This window comes from Rutilus rutilus (assembly GCF_951802725.1).
Source record: "Rutilus rutilus genome assembly, chromosome: 1".
Classification (NCBI taxonomy): domain Eukaryota; kingdom Metazoa; phylum Chordata; class Actinopteri; order Cypriniformes; family Leuciscidae; genus Rutilus; species Rutilus rutilus.
In genome coordinates, this window is record NC_140209.1 from 49,684,733 (window position 1) to 49,697,701 (window position 12,969).

At 37.1% G+C, this 12,969-nt stretch overlaps 1 protein-coding gene across 2 annotated transcripts in view; it reads left to right on the plus strand.

Annotated features, from left to right (window-relative positions):
• The window catches only part of kansl1b (KAT8 regulatory NSL complex subunit 1b), an 87,215-nt gene that overhangs the window by 3,014 nt on the left and 71,232 nt on the right, over positions 1-12,969 (plus strand). The gene's annotated exons all lie outside the window — the stretch shown is intronic.

Sequence of the window (12,969 nt, forward strand, 5' to 3'; positions counted from 1 at the left end):
TGGCCCTTTAAGACGCACAAAAAATTGAGTTCTTTTTTTTCTTTTTTTTTTAATCTAATATATATTTTAAAGAAAACAAATAGCACATCAATTTGATTTCCGGGGTCTGTTCAGTACTGAACATACGCATGTATGTGTAAAAATGATGCAATCGTTCGGTAAACAGTTACAACTTTTGCATTGAGACTGGACACGGGGAGTTTTCCATAACTAGCTGCATTACATAATATTTGGTTGTTTTTCCCCTCTTCCCCCTTTGGTTTGCCCTCGCTCCGATGAACCGGACTGACGTCGCGAGAGAAATTTGTATAGAATCGTCTCTGTCCTCGCGCCATCGGCTGCGTCTCGAAACGTAGCGAAATAATGTCCAAAAATGCTGTTTTGGTAGGCAACACGCCAGCTTTCGAAACGCAGCCAGCGATTCTTTATGGCCTTCATGCTCGTCCTAGCCCATATTTTCCGTATAATAGGGGGTTTATTTATATTTAGCTCAGTATTTTGCCTGGTTGTGGACAGCAGATGGCTTTAGGTGTAATAGAACATTAACCTGCTCAACCTGTGGTTAGTTTAACGCGCTGTACTTTTCCATTATATAATGTGTTACGTTGCATATTTTTCGCAGCACACCATTGATCTCAGGTCTCAAATATAACAGGTTCCGCATGTGTACGTGATGTTATGGTTTGAAGAGACATTCGTGATGTATTGTCCCTCATTAATTACGTGTTTTTATTGTTATGGCCTTTTGTACCTTAACATGTTTAGGCCTTTTTTTTTTTTTAAGACATTCAGATACATTATATATTGTCTGTCCCACAAGACATTGACTGTAATTTATTAAATGGGGGCCTGTTTGTCGTTCTGAAACCTTGTTGTTCCTAGATGGGGTTAAAACATGGTTGAAACAAAGACTTTCCTAGACCCAAACCTCCCCCCCTCGTCTGATAGATGGATACTGTATTGATCCTTGATGGTAAATGCCATGTCTCTCTCTTGTGCTGTTTGTTCCGTTTGCTCTCTTATTTCCTGGTTTTGAGGTCTTTTGTGTTCTGTACTGGAAAAGTCTGTTTTGGGTTAAACTAGCTCTTTATTACATTGACTGCGCAGCAAATGCATTGAATTGTTAAAGTCTGTCTGTGGGATATTTTAAGAGTCTCCAGGGGTCAACATATGATTATGAGCTGTTGTGTACTTTTCGTTCCATCCAGATTTATCATTGTCCTACATCCCCTCCTTACAGGAAGAGCTGTTACGTAACACATCAATACCATTGACTAAGTGCTTTAATTTTTTTCAAGGCGGTGCAGTCATTTGGAAATCTCATCAACACTTTATTTTCCTTTGCTTTGTGTTTTTGGTGCATAAATAAGCACTTAATATGCTTTAGGCAAATTATTTGACCTTAAAGTCATTTAGACACTGTAGTGTTTTTTTTTTTGTTTTTTTTAAAGGTATTCATAAAAGTCATAAAATTTGTCTCTTTCTCTCTAGACATTCTTGATATACCTTTTGTGTGGGCCGCCACATTTCTCAGCTGTTGAGCTGCATGAAATTATTTTTGGCTCCCACACTGTTGAAGGCCGTCCAAGTGAATTTAAAGAGAATTGAATTATTGCTTTAAGGCATTTAAATCAATCTTCCTGTAATCCTTTTATGATCCATTTGAGTATTGATACCCTTGCAAGTCTGTGCAACTCATAGTCAATGTCAGTTGGAAGTATAAGCCTGTGTCACAAAAAGTACCTGTTTTTGTCTGACTCAAAAACCCCAAGGCCTGGCTTTATTTTAAACTTAAAAGGCTTAGCTTCTAACTTGTATCTGTTTAGTGTAATTTAAGTTCTCCTTGGCAGGGCATTATATTGGCAGGACTTTGGGAGGTTAAAAATGAAAAGTGAAAGAAAGTGCAAGCTACTGACAAACAGTGTCTGGAAGCATCAAGGTTGTTCTTCTCTCTGGAAAGTTCAAGGCCGGGACTGAAGACATCCATTTGGCTGGGAGCAGAGAGAGGAGTCAGTCAGGTTGTGAGACGGGACCACCTGTTTAATGTGTTTGGGAAAAACAACCTGACACGGTGGCCTGTATCCAGAGAAAACCTCTGTAGTTTTAGTCCAATTAACATGAATTCTCTGTTACAAGGGCAAGTGTGTCTGTTTTACAAACAACAGCACTTTTTTGTGCGCAAAGCTATTCACTTTAAGTCTTTTTAAATGAAATACTTTTTTGTTTATTTCAGTCTTAAAGGGCTTCTGTAAGTAAATTCCCCCTGCCGGGAATACTTGAACCATATGGAAGAAATCAAAGCTTTCCAGACGCCATGAGAATGCCGAGTTGACCTTCTGCCTCTGAAGTCTCTGAAATTTCCTCCTTTTTTTTGTAGATTGATCTTCTGAAGAGAATGATAAACCACCACTGTTTATCAAACGAGCCGTGACAGTTGTTGAAAGTTGTTAGCTAAGGTTAGGCCGAACCTTGAGTTTAAAGTTCATTTACCTCTCACAAGGGTAGTTGACATGAAAAACTTTAGGGAAATTGACATGTCCAAGTGGTGTGACGTGCTGTAATCCATCTAAAGCTATTTTAAACAGCATTTTGCTTATTTTATAACTATTACATTTATAGCTTTTATGAATTCATATTAATTCATGCTATATGGAATATTTGAACTTTTATGACTTGGATATCACACCACAGGACAAATACTGCAGAAATGAAGGCAAAATATGCATAAATTTTACCCTAAGATTCTCATGTGTGTTTTAAAATAGTTCAAGGACATGTGATGCGTCAACTTTCCACAAATAAAGGCCTTTTCATAAAGGCTTTCTCTCTCACACACACACACACACACACACACACACACACCTACATTTACACACTCAAAAGATAAGCTCTCATTCACACACTTCCTCCTCAGGCCAGACAGTGTGAGAACCATGATCTGGACTTATTACAACCACTTGAAATCAGTTTTGTTTAATTGATGTATTGATTATGAGTAGATGAGTAGAGGTTGTATTTTAATCAGTAGAATGTGATCGATCAATACCCACTTTTTAATCATTTTGTGATGGATTTAATTTTTATTTATTTATGTATAGATAGATTGATATTATCTTTAGATGTCCTGCAAGAGTAGTTGTCTAAGTACAAACTGTTACAGGATTTTTCTTTTGGAAGAACCTTGTGTTTTCTCATAAGTCAGCACTGTGTGTGGCATAGGTTACACAAAAACATGACTGTTCTGAGATCTGTGTTGGTAGTGCTGTTGTGGCTTTAGGTAATTGTAATTACTCAACTGCTCTGTGCTCAATATCCCCTGAGAAAATAAGAGTTGCTAGCTAGCGATGACATGCTCTTCTTTGGTATGTAAATAAGTGTCCAAATGCAAATTTGGTAAAATTGGGATTGTTTGAGAGGACCCAGGGAACTACTACCTTCTCTCCACCACTCAGGAGTCATTGAAATACATGTTTTTGACCTTCACACGTTTCAGGGAGTGTGAGAGGAGGAGGTTGTCACAGTCCACAAAGCAGATCGTTTGAAAACTTCCCTTGTGATGGGTTGTTGTTTGAGGGCCCAGATTTTGAGCCACAAAGATTAAAAAGACAAAAACAGGATAAGACGATTTATTAACATTTGTTGTTTTATTGAAAGGGACTAAAGTAAGGAACAACATTCTATATGTAGGCCTATTTATGGTTGTATTTTGTGTATTCTTTGGCACATCAACCCTCTACAATGCAAGTAATTCACTCCCATAAGCGACAATTTTAATGCTAGGCGACTAAATAATGTATATCATTAGTATAAGTAGCCTATATCACATAGTATAAGTTCAGCACATATATATTTTCACTCGTCTTGAACACTCTGAGCGCTTGAGTTTCGCTCTCCGTCTTTAAAATGCACTATTACAATTCATCTCAATGGATGCGCAGCGTATTTGACGCACTGTAAACTGTTTTGTGAAGGCGCCTGACTAACCGTCGTTTAGCTGAGAGCCCCTAAAATATGTTCTTGGTTGTATTTTCCTGTCAAAACAGTTCATTTGGAATTATTCTGTGTTTAAAGGTGCTCTAAGCGATGTCACGCGTTTTTTTAGGCCAAAACATTTTTTGTCACATACAGCAAACATCTCCTCACCATCTGCTAGCTGCCTGTCCCCTGAACACACTGTAAAAAACACGGTCTCTGTAAACACCCCAGGCTCCACAAACAGCAAGAAAAACAAACTGGGCTAACCCGCACCACGAAACATAACAAACTGTTCCAGCCAATAACCGACAAGAAGGATTTGGGGGTGGGGTTTGGGGGGTTAGTGCACGGATGAGGAGGAGGGACGGTCTAGCTAGCCTCCATTTTGTTTGACAATACTTTAAACGTCGACAATACTTAAAACATCAATAAAAAGTGACGTCACCCAACATCACTTAGAGCACCTTTAATAACAAGCAGAAGCCTCTGCTGGTTTATTCAGTTGTGGGCGGAACTGATAACGCGTAAAAAACGTGAACGTGAGATACAGGTCAGTGGAACAACAAAAAGTGCAAGGTCTAGAGATGCACTTTTTTTAAAAGTTGAATTTCTTTTAATTTGAGCACTGCGTTTCTAGAATGCCGTGTTGTGCAAGACACTGCAAAAGATGCGACACGCGAGCGCAACTGTTCAAGACTTCCGTCTAGCACGTGTTTACATTGAAAAACAATTGAAAAGTAGCGCGGTGGCATGGAAAAATGCATTCTGTGTGAACGGCCCTTTCAGCAAATCAATTCGAATGAATGCAGACAACATGATTAATATTCATTAACCCAGCAGCTCATCAGACCTTAGTGTCTTTTATATTGTTATTAGTATTAGAATCAGTAGTGGTATTATCTTATCAGTATTGTTAATTATATTTTATATATATATATATATATATATATATATGCTATAGTTAAAAAATATATATATATATAACAGAAACACTGAATGACCAACATCTCAAGCATCACCAACCCTAATTTCTGTTAAAATGACAAATATGCGTTCATACATGGTTACCAAGTTTTAGTTCTAATTAGTCTATTGAAGTTCTATCATAAAAAAATGCTTGATTGACTAATGTTAAAAGTGTAGTTGTTTTGCTTTCAGATCATATCACATATGAGTGTATCTTATTGTAAAAAGCTGTGCCATTTTATGAAGATAAGATGGGGGTTGTTTTGACATAAAAAAATAAAAATAAACAAGGCTCAAACATTTCGTAACAGACATTTTAGTTGAGCAATTCCATCAAAAAAACAGACAGTTTGCCTGTAAAGCATTGAAATAAGTATCAGTAAATAATGGTAACTTAAATAATGTAATAAAGGTAAATATAAAAAAAAGCTAAACATTCGCTTTATATTTCCATACAAAGATGCGTGATATAGCCTACCGCTCTGCGCTTTGAGAGGGATGTGGGACATGTATCTTCATGTTTTCTACTTGTTGTAAAAGGTCTGAAGTGCGAATTTTATCTTCCACAAAGGCAAGACATTTAAGCGATGTTTAATTTTGCGCTGCCAGAGAAAGCGAATAATCGGCATTAGATAATTACTGAATAGAATACTACAAAATAACACATTATCTGCCTCATTCTGTACAAGAAGCCACTTTAGATCCCAAATGAAAGTTATTTCAAACACTCGACTGACGTTATCAACAAGTTTGGAGTAAAAACATGTAGGCTAATGTCTGCTGCATTTTGCTTTTCAAATGCAATTGACTCAAACTCGCTGTGCTTGCAAAGATGGAGCAGAATTTACTGAGCTGATCGAGCCGCTTTGATCACACGGGCCGCTCTTCAATATGAAACACACTGTGCATATATTTATTAAGTATCATGTTAAAGCATTTGCCTTTTGATAGTTATTACCATATTGTGCATGCAAACATACTGATTGTCTGCTTAACAGAAGTCATTCTGTTTTGTATCAGTTCCAGAATCGACCTACAGCCTTGTCAATCCATACTGCACATATTTTCCTTTTCAGGAAAGGAAAGTCAGCAAGTTTGTGTACATCTTATTTGTCATTATATCCACTAGGGCTGTCATGATTCCTCGATTAAATTTGTGTACTCTATTTAAAAAAAATCCTTGATTGCAATTTACCCGTGTCGAGTAACCAGCAAAATACCGGAAGTGGCGGATTCCATGAACCGTATTATTAGACCGTTTTCTAAGGCTGTACGATGTATAAAAACCAATTTAAAAACCATACTAAAGCAGTGTTATTGTAAATTCACAAAGGCTGTGATTCAGTTAAATAAATATATGCATTTTAAATATTTACATGCTTGTAGTTTACATTAGGGATGCACCGAAATGAAAATTCTTGGCCGAAACCGAAAACCGAAAAAGAGGAAACCAAGGCCGAAAACCGAAACACCGAAAGAAATTATGCCAATTATTAGTACGATTGCATTTATGGCTATGACTTTATAACTATAACTTGACTATAACTTTACTAAAATCAAGGCATTGCAATTGCATAAATTAATATTAAAGTTTCAAAGAATAAATCAATTAAAATTTTATGCAAATATTTATTTAGCACATTGCAAAGTATAAAATTAAATGTTTAACTAGACCCCACTCATGTGTACATTAAATAATAATGTAAAAGCCTACTGGCCTGGAGAAAGGTTTAAAAATGAAATGTTCTCGCATAAAAACAAACTGCATTTAGGTCAATACTGCCATAGCCCATAATAATATCTGCACCTATATGCTCATGCACGTGAGTTGCAAAAATCATAAACAGCTAAGGTAAACACACACACACCTCTGAGAAATGACGGCTGCTCTGCACACACACACAAGGTCTCTCACTCCCTCTCTTTGCCGCGCGCGCTACGTATGCGCGCTCATACTCGCTCGCGATTCCGGGAGATTTAAACTAATTTGCGGGCATCAGGGAGCCGCTATCAATACGCGGGAGACTCCCGGAACTTCCGGAAGACTTGGGATGTCTGTGTTTTGAAAATCGCTGTCCGTGGGTCACTCTCAGATATATTGAAATACGTCCACACCGCAGATATGTTGCTTCAGACAAGCACGTGCAGGTCGCGGTATCTGCTGTTTGCGTCATCACAACATTTCGGCCGTATTGTTTCGGTGATAAAACTATTTCGGCCGAAAACCGAAAATGCACTTTTGGGCCATTTTCGGCTGGAAAATTTTCGGTGGCCGAATATTCGGTGCATCCCTAGTTTACATGCATCTCAGAGCAGGGGCCTGTATCATGATGGTAGTTGAACAAACTCAGGGTTAAGTCTGCGTTGGTTTTCATTTATGCTTCTGTGTCGTTGTCCGCATTGACGTGCAATTGCACATACAGAGGGAGCATGTGAAACCCGAGGGATCGTTTCTAGCAGACCAATCACTGCGCTTGCGGTCCGCGTAGAATTGACGCGTTGTTACATTTTTTTTGGAGAGGTGCATGTCAGGGTACGCCGAAGGGTATGCGTGCTACACGGCGTGAGTTCGACGCAGAAGTATAAATTGGGCTTTACGGGATTAGTTTCGAGTTGACAAAACCAAACCAATCCAACCAGGCTTTGTTGGTACCATGATGCTGATCATCAACTTTCTCTGTCAACTCAGGCTTTGGTCCTGAGTTTAGGTGTGATCAGTAGCGCACAGCCAATCACATGCTGAGAAAGAGTGATTCATTTCTCGCAAGAGAACCTGCACGATTCACTTCTCTCTTCTGCAGAATATTACGAGATAATGAAAAATATTATGAATTTAAACTAATTTACACAGCAAGAATAAAATAGCTGTCTAAGAGGACAACTAAAAGAAAAGGTCTTGCTATATCAGTGCAAGCAAAAGTTTTGAAGTTAGTTTATACAGTTGATAAAGGTTTAGAGAGAATTGAACATTTAAGCTCTCATGTAGTCATTTTATAACTTTATCTATTGATTCTAAAGCGTATTATATTACCTTTTATATTTATTCATTTAAACTGCGTAATAATAATTGATAAACTAAAATTGTACATGTGTGATCGATTAAGGGTATAACAATTACATAAATAATATCTAAATCATTCAAAATTATTATTCTAAATAGCATTACTAAAAGCCAGACGATTTTGTCTTTAAAAAATCATTTGCTATGTAGTGACCTTTAATTTGGATTAGAAACAGGTGGAGTTACTTTATCGCATCAGACATGTCACTTTGTTCACAGCTGATTGGTCCAAGTTCGGTTTGCAACCTCTTACCTGGAGCATAACCTGCACAAGACCAGGTTAGCCATGGAACGTAAGTTACTATGGCGATGAACACTGCTAAAAGCCAAACCACTTTCATGGTGGCTAAAACCCAGGATTGGCACAAACTAAACTGAAACATACCTGGCTTGCCACCTAAACCGGCTTCAAGGCATAGGCCCCAGCTCCAGTCACAATAACTGCTGCTCAACATAAACTGTTTTCATTTACGTGCGTGGAGCTCATCTCAAACTCCATCTCTGCATAGGCTCAGAGTTTGGGTTGCTTATAACGTTCATGTGGGGACGCAATGTGTGCCATTTCATCAGATTTGTAGGGCAAATCATTAATAAACAGATACACCAACACACATTTCTAAATATGCTAACAGTTCATTGTGATTTCAAAATAAGTTTAACCCCTCGCTTAAGTGTGCATGTTTTGATGTCCACATATTCTTGTTCAAGAAGTTACAGTGGCTGTAGCATTTCTTTCGTAAAGAAGTGGCCCAATATTAAAGATTAAGTAAACATTTGAAATAAATGTTGTTTGGCCAATATTAAACAAGGATTTGATCTGCTGTAAAGTGTAACAACAACAATCACCAGGCCATTGGCGCCCTCTGCAGGCATTTGTTATAATACATATGGTAGGCCTACATAAGTTGATTTGTTTATATTATATTTATATTAGGGTTGGGCGATATGACCAAAATCCTAAGTCATCTCATATCCCGATAATGATATATATCACGATCAGGTAAAATCTAAAAAGGCTATCCGCCACACTGGCGGGTGAATGTTCATTCCAAAATCTGAAATATTCAGGGCGCCCTTTTCAGCGCGCATGCGCTCTTCTGCCTCTTACCGCTCTCATCTGTTGACAGCGCTGAGGAAAAAGGATATGCGGATCGTGCATACTCCGCCGCTGACCAGGCTGCTTATGCTTTACACACCATGACCGTTCTTTTCTCGAGAAAAGGAGTTTTCTCAAAGCGTTTGCAATGCATTACTCGTTCCCTTATCTCTCAGGGAACCGAGGTTACGTAAGTAGGCTAACCGAGTACGTTCTGCCTTCCCATCCACGAGTCAGGTAACAAAACTGACAAAAAAGATTTATTTCACCCCAATGATAGTAATATTTCATATATTTCTCTCATTTTGATCAATATATAGATTTTTTTTTTTTATATATATACATTTAAAATTTTGCAACATAATACCTTATTATCTCAATTAAAAGTACTGAAATTAATGTATATGTGACAAAAAAAAAGGCTGTTTATTATTTTGCCCAGTAAAAAAATATGCTTGGCTGGTGAATTTTTTCATCTACCAGTCCCCGTGGCAGGTGAGCCAAAAAGTTCATTTCGGACCCTGATCACGATATAGTAACTTACCTTTTATGTAAATTCAATCAATTAAGTTACATAGACCTTTATATATATGTATGTGTGCGTGTGTATGTATGTATGTATGTATGTGTGTGTGTGTTATATATATATATATATATATATATATATATATATATATATATATATATATATATATATATATATATTTACCACATGGAAAGGACTATTTCTTTTTTACATTTTAAAGTATATAATCAAAAATGTACTTATTCAAATGGGATTATTTTTCTCCCTTTATTTAGAACTTCTGGGCAAATGTTTGATTAAGAATGTAAATATAAAATATGAATGAAATATAAAACACATTTAAAAAAGAAATGATTACAGGCCCAACATAAAATATTGCTATATAAAATTCCAAATATAAACATTGTACTGTTGTGAATTTGTGTTCGCTAGTGTTTCAGCGCGACGAGCGCGTATGTGGAGTTAAGCCTTCATGACAAGCACAGTAGTTCGCTTGAGCATTCGCAGCATTTTGTGCCTTTATTGTAATATTTTTATTTTGTATGTATGTATGTATATATATATATATTTTTTATATATATATATATATATATAATCAATCTCTGATTAATCTAATCTAGGATGCGTTTGGTTGAGTTAATGGAGAATGCAGTAAAGCGCTTAATTGTACCGGTGATCATCTTTATCTTTAGCGTGCGCAGCTCAAACAGCAATGCACATTAAAGGAACGTAAGAAATGTATTTCAATTAATCATAAAATGGCCCTGATATGTCACTAGACATTAAGAAATTGTTACATTTCAAATACTTATGTCACTGACAACAGTAGTCCGGCCAGGATATTGTAATTTAAAAGTGAAGTTGCAGCCCTCAACTGATGTTGATGTTGTCATGTTGTGTTTTGGCCTGATGCGCCACCCTCCACCTATCTACCAATCACGAAGTCAGTTGTGTTTCGGCATCCGGGTTGCCAGCTCTGCTCTAGTTACCACAGCTGCCGCTACAAACGTGTCGGATAAAAAATGTCTAACGTTACGAAACCTAAAAGACCTCGTTATGAATCCGAAATACGTCGTGACAAAGTCCGAAATAAAACAAGGATTTGTATAGGAGATGCCTTTGAAAGATGGAGACGGCTGAAAACGGAATTTTTGCGATACATAATTACTTCGCGAAACATCTCTCATGAAGCATAAACATAATTAACAGAAAAAAAACTTACTGTGTAGGACTCGTCACTTGCCATTGGAAGCTCCTTGTAGCAGCCTACCTTCCTGCTGGATCCTTCAGCCTAGCTGGCAACCTCGAGTCAACAACATGGTTTGATTAAAATAATTTCCTTATTGTCCATGCGGAGGCGCTGTTATCCAATGACTTGTTTGCATTATTTAGGTATTTTATTAAAAAAATTGTTAGGCAATAGATTTTTTGGTAACACTTTACAATAAGGTCTCGTTTGTTAATGCATTAACTAACATGAACTAACAGAGAGCAATAGCCTTTGTTAATGTTAGTTAATAAAATATTTGTGTTCATGTTATATCACAGTGCATTAAACTAAGGTTAACATACAACTTTGGATCTTAAAAATTTCTTATAAAATGTTGAGCTTAACATTAAGATTAGCCTAATAAATGCTGTAGAAGTATTGTTCATTAATTGTTGGTTCATGCTAACTAATACTAACAAAATGAAACCTTATTATAAAGTGTTACCATTTTTTAATAAAGAAAGTTGGCCATAGGAGTGTAAAATTAATTTGAAAAGTTAAGGAATCTTACACTAGTTCAAACTAGGCTACTATATTGTATATGTATGAGTTATGTTGAAGTGTTTGGGACATTGGCTTTTAATGGTGAGCCTTTTGTTTATGTGTTCAGACTATCAAAGTATATAAAAATTTGAATTTAGATTTATCGGCCAATATATCGGTATCAGCCAAAATTGTAATATTGGTGCATCCCTAATTGTTATTGTATATGTATTTTTAAGTCATTTTAAAGGCTTAGGTCTTTGCTTAGGCCTATTTTTATTACCACAAAATGAATCGTCAAAATAATCAACTGATTACTCGATTGCAAAAATAATCGTTAGTGACAGCCCTAATATCCACCATATTGCATTATAGTTATTTGTCCGCATATGCCGTTTTAATAAACTGTTGAACCACTTTTTTTTTTGTAGGATTTCTCTGCTCTTGTCATTGTGGTTCCATTGTTTTCATGGGACACTGCTCTTAAGAAAAATTTAAATAAGGTCAGGTTTGTTTGGACTAGTAGTAGTGCTGGGTGGTATACAAGTTCATACCGAATACCGGTGTTTATTTTTGCTATGATATGAATTTTTAATATACCGCAATACCAGTGCATGTCGCTTTAACAAAGTTCGGAATGTGTCGCGGTGTAACACTGTTTGAGAGGGTCCCTTTCACTGTTGCACTGTGGTGATGCACAGCTATATGTGTTACTAAGCGTTACACGTTTCAAAGTCAAAACGCGGCACAGGTGTTTTTGAATGTATCTCTTGAAGGGAACTGACTGTCTTTAGAAAAGTTTCAATGTTAGTTTAATTTTATCTTTCCTGATAAAGCAGCGTTTATGAGTACTGTGCTGCTTTGTGCACAGCCGTTACAGGGGAAACCGCTATTTCTGCTGCTCCTAAAACGCCTCCTGCTGGCTCCTCTTTGTAAACAGCATCATTTTGTGGGGCCTGCAAACCTGTATTAATACTAGTGTGGAATTTTTCTACAATATTCACTCATGACAGTAAAATAGGCCATTCTAAGTCAATCTACTGCAGTATTTCCTCTCTCAATCAGTAGAAAATGTGGTTAACACCCAGTCATGCTTAAAAAAAATATATACCATGAAACCGGTATACCATGATATACATTTTGGGTCACACCGCCCAGCACTAACTAGTAGTTCCTTAATGGAGATAGTGGTTAAAAGCTCTGTTACAAGATTCCAAGTAGAGGACTTACACTTGAGGCAGGGTCACATTTTTAATGATCTACAGCAAAATAGAGCGAGCTTTGGTGAAAACTAAGTGAATATTTAATGACTACAGTAGTAACATCTTGCTAGAAATGACATCAAAAGTGCTAGACGTTGGTCAAAAATTTACATTTACACTAGAGATGCACCGATTGATCGGCTGGTGACCGGAATTGGCCGATTTTCACGTGGTCGGCCGCGACCGGCCGGTCAGTCTGACATATGCCGATTTTATGCCGGTCAAATGCACTCGGGCGCCGCATGATTAACCTTTTGAGCGGTACGGTCTCATATATGGGATTTTTGTTTCTGTGCCCATGAGAGTACGGTGCCACATTTATAATGTTCA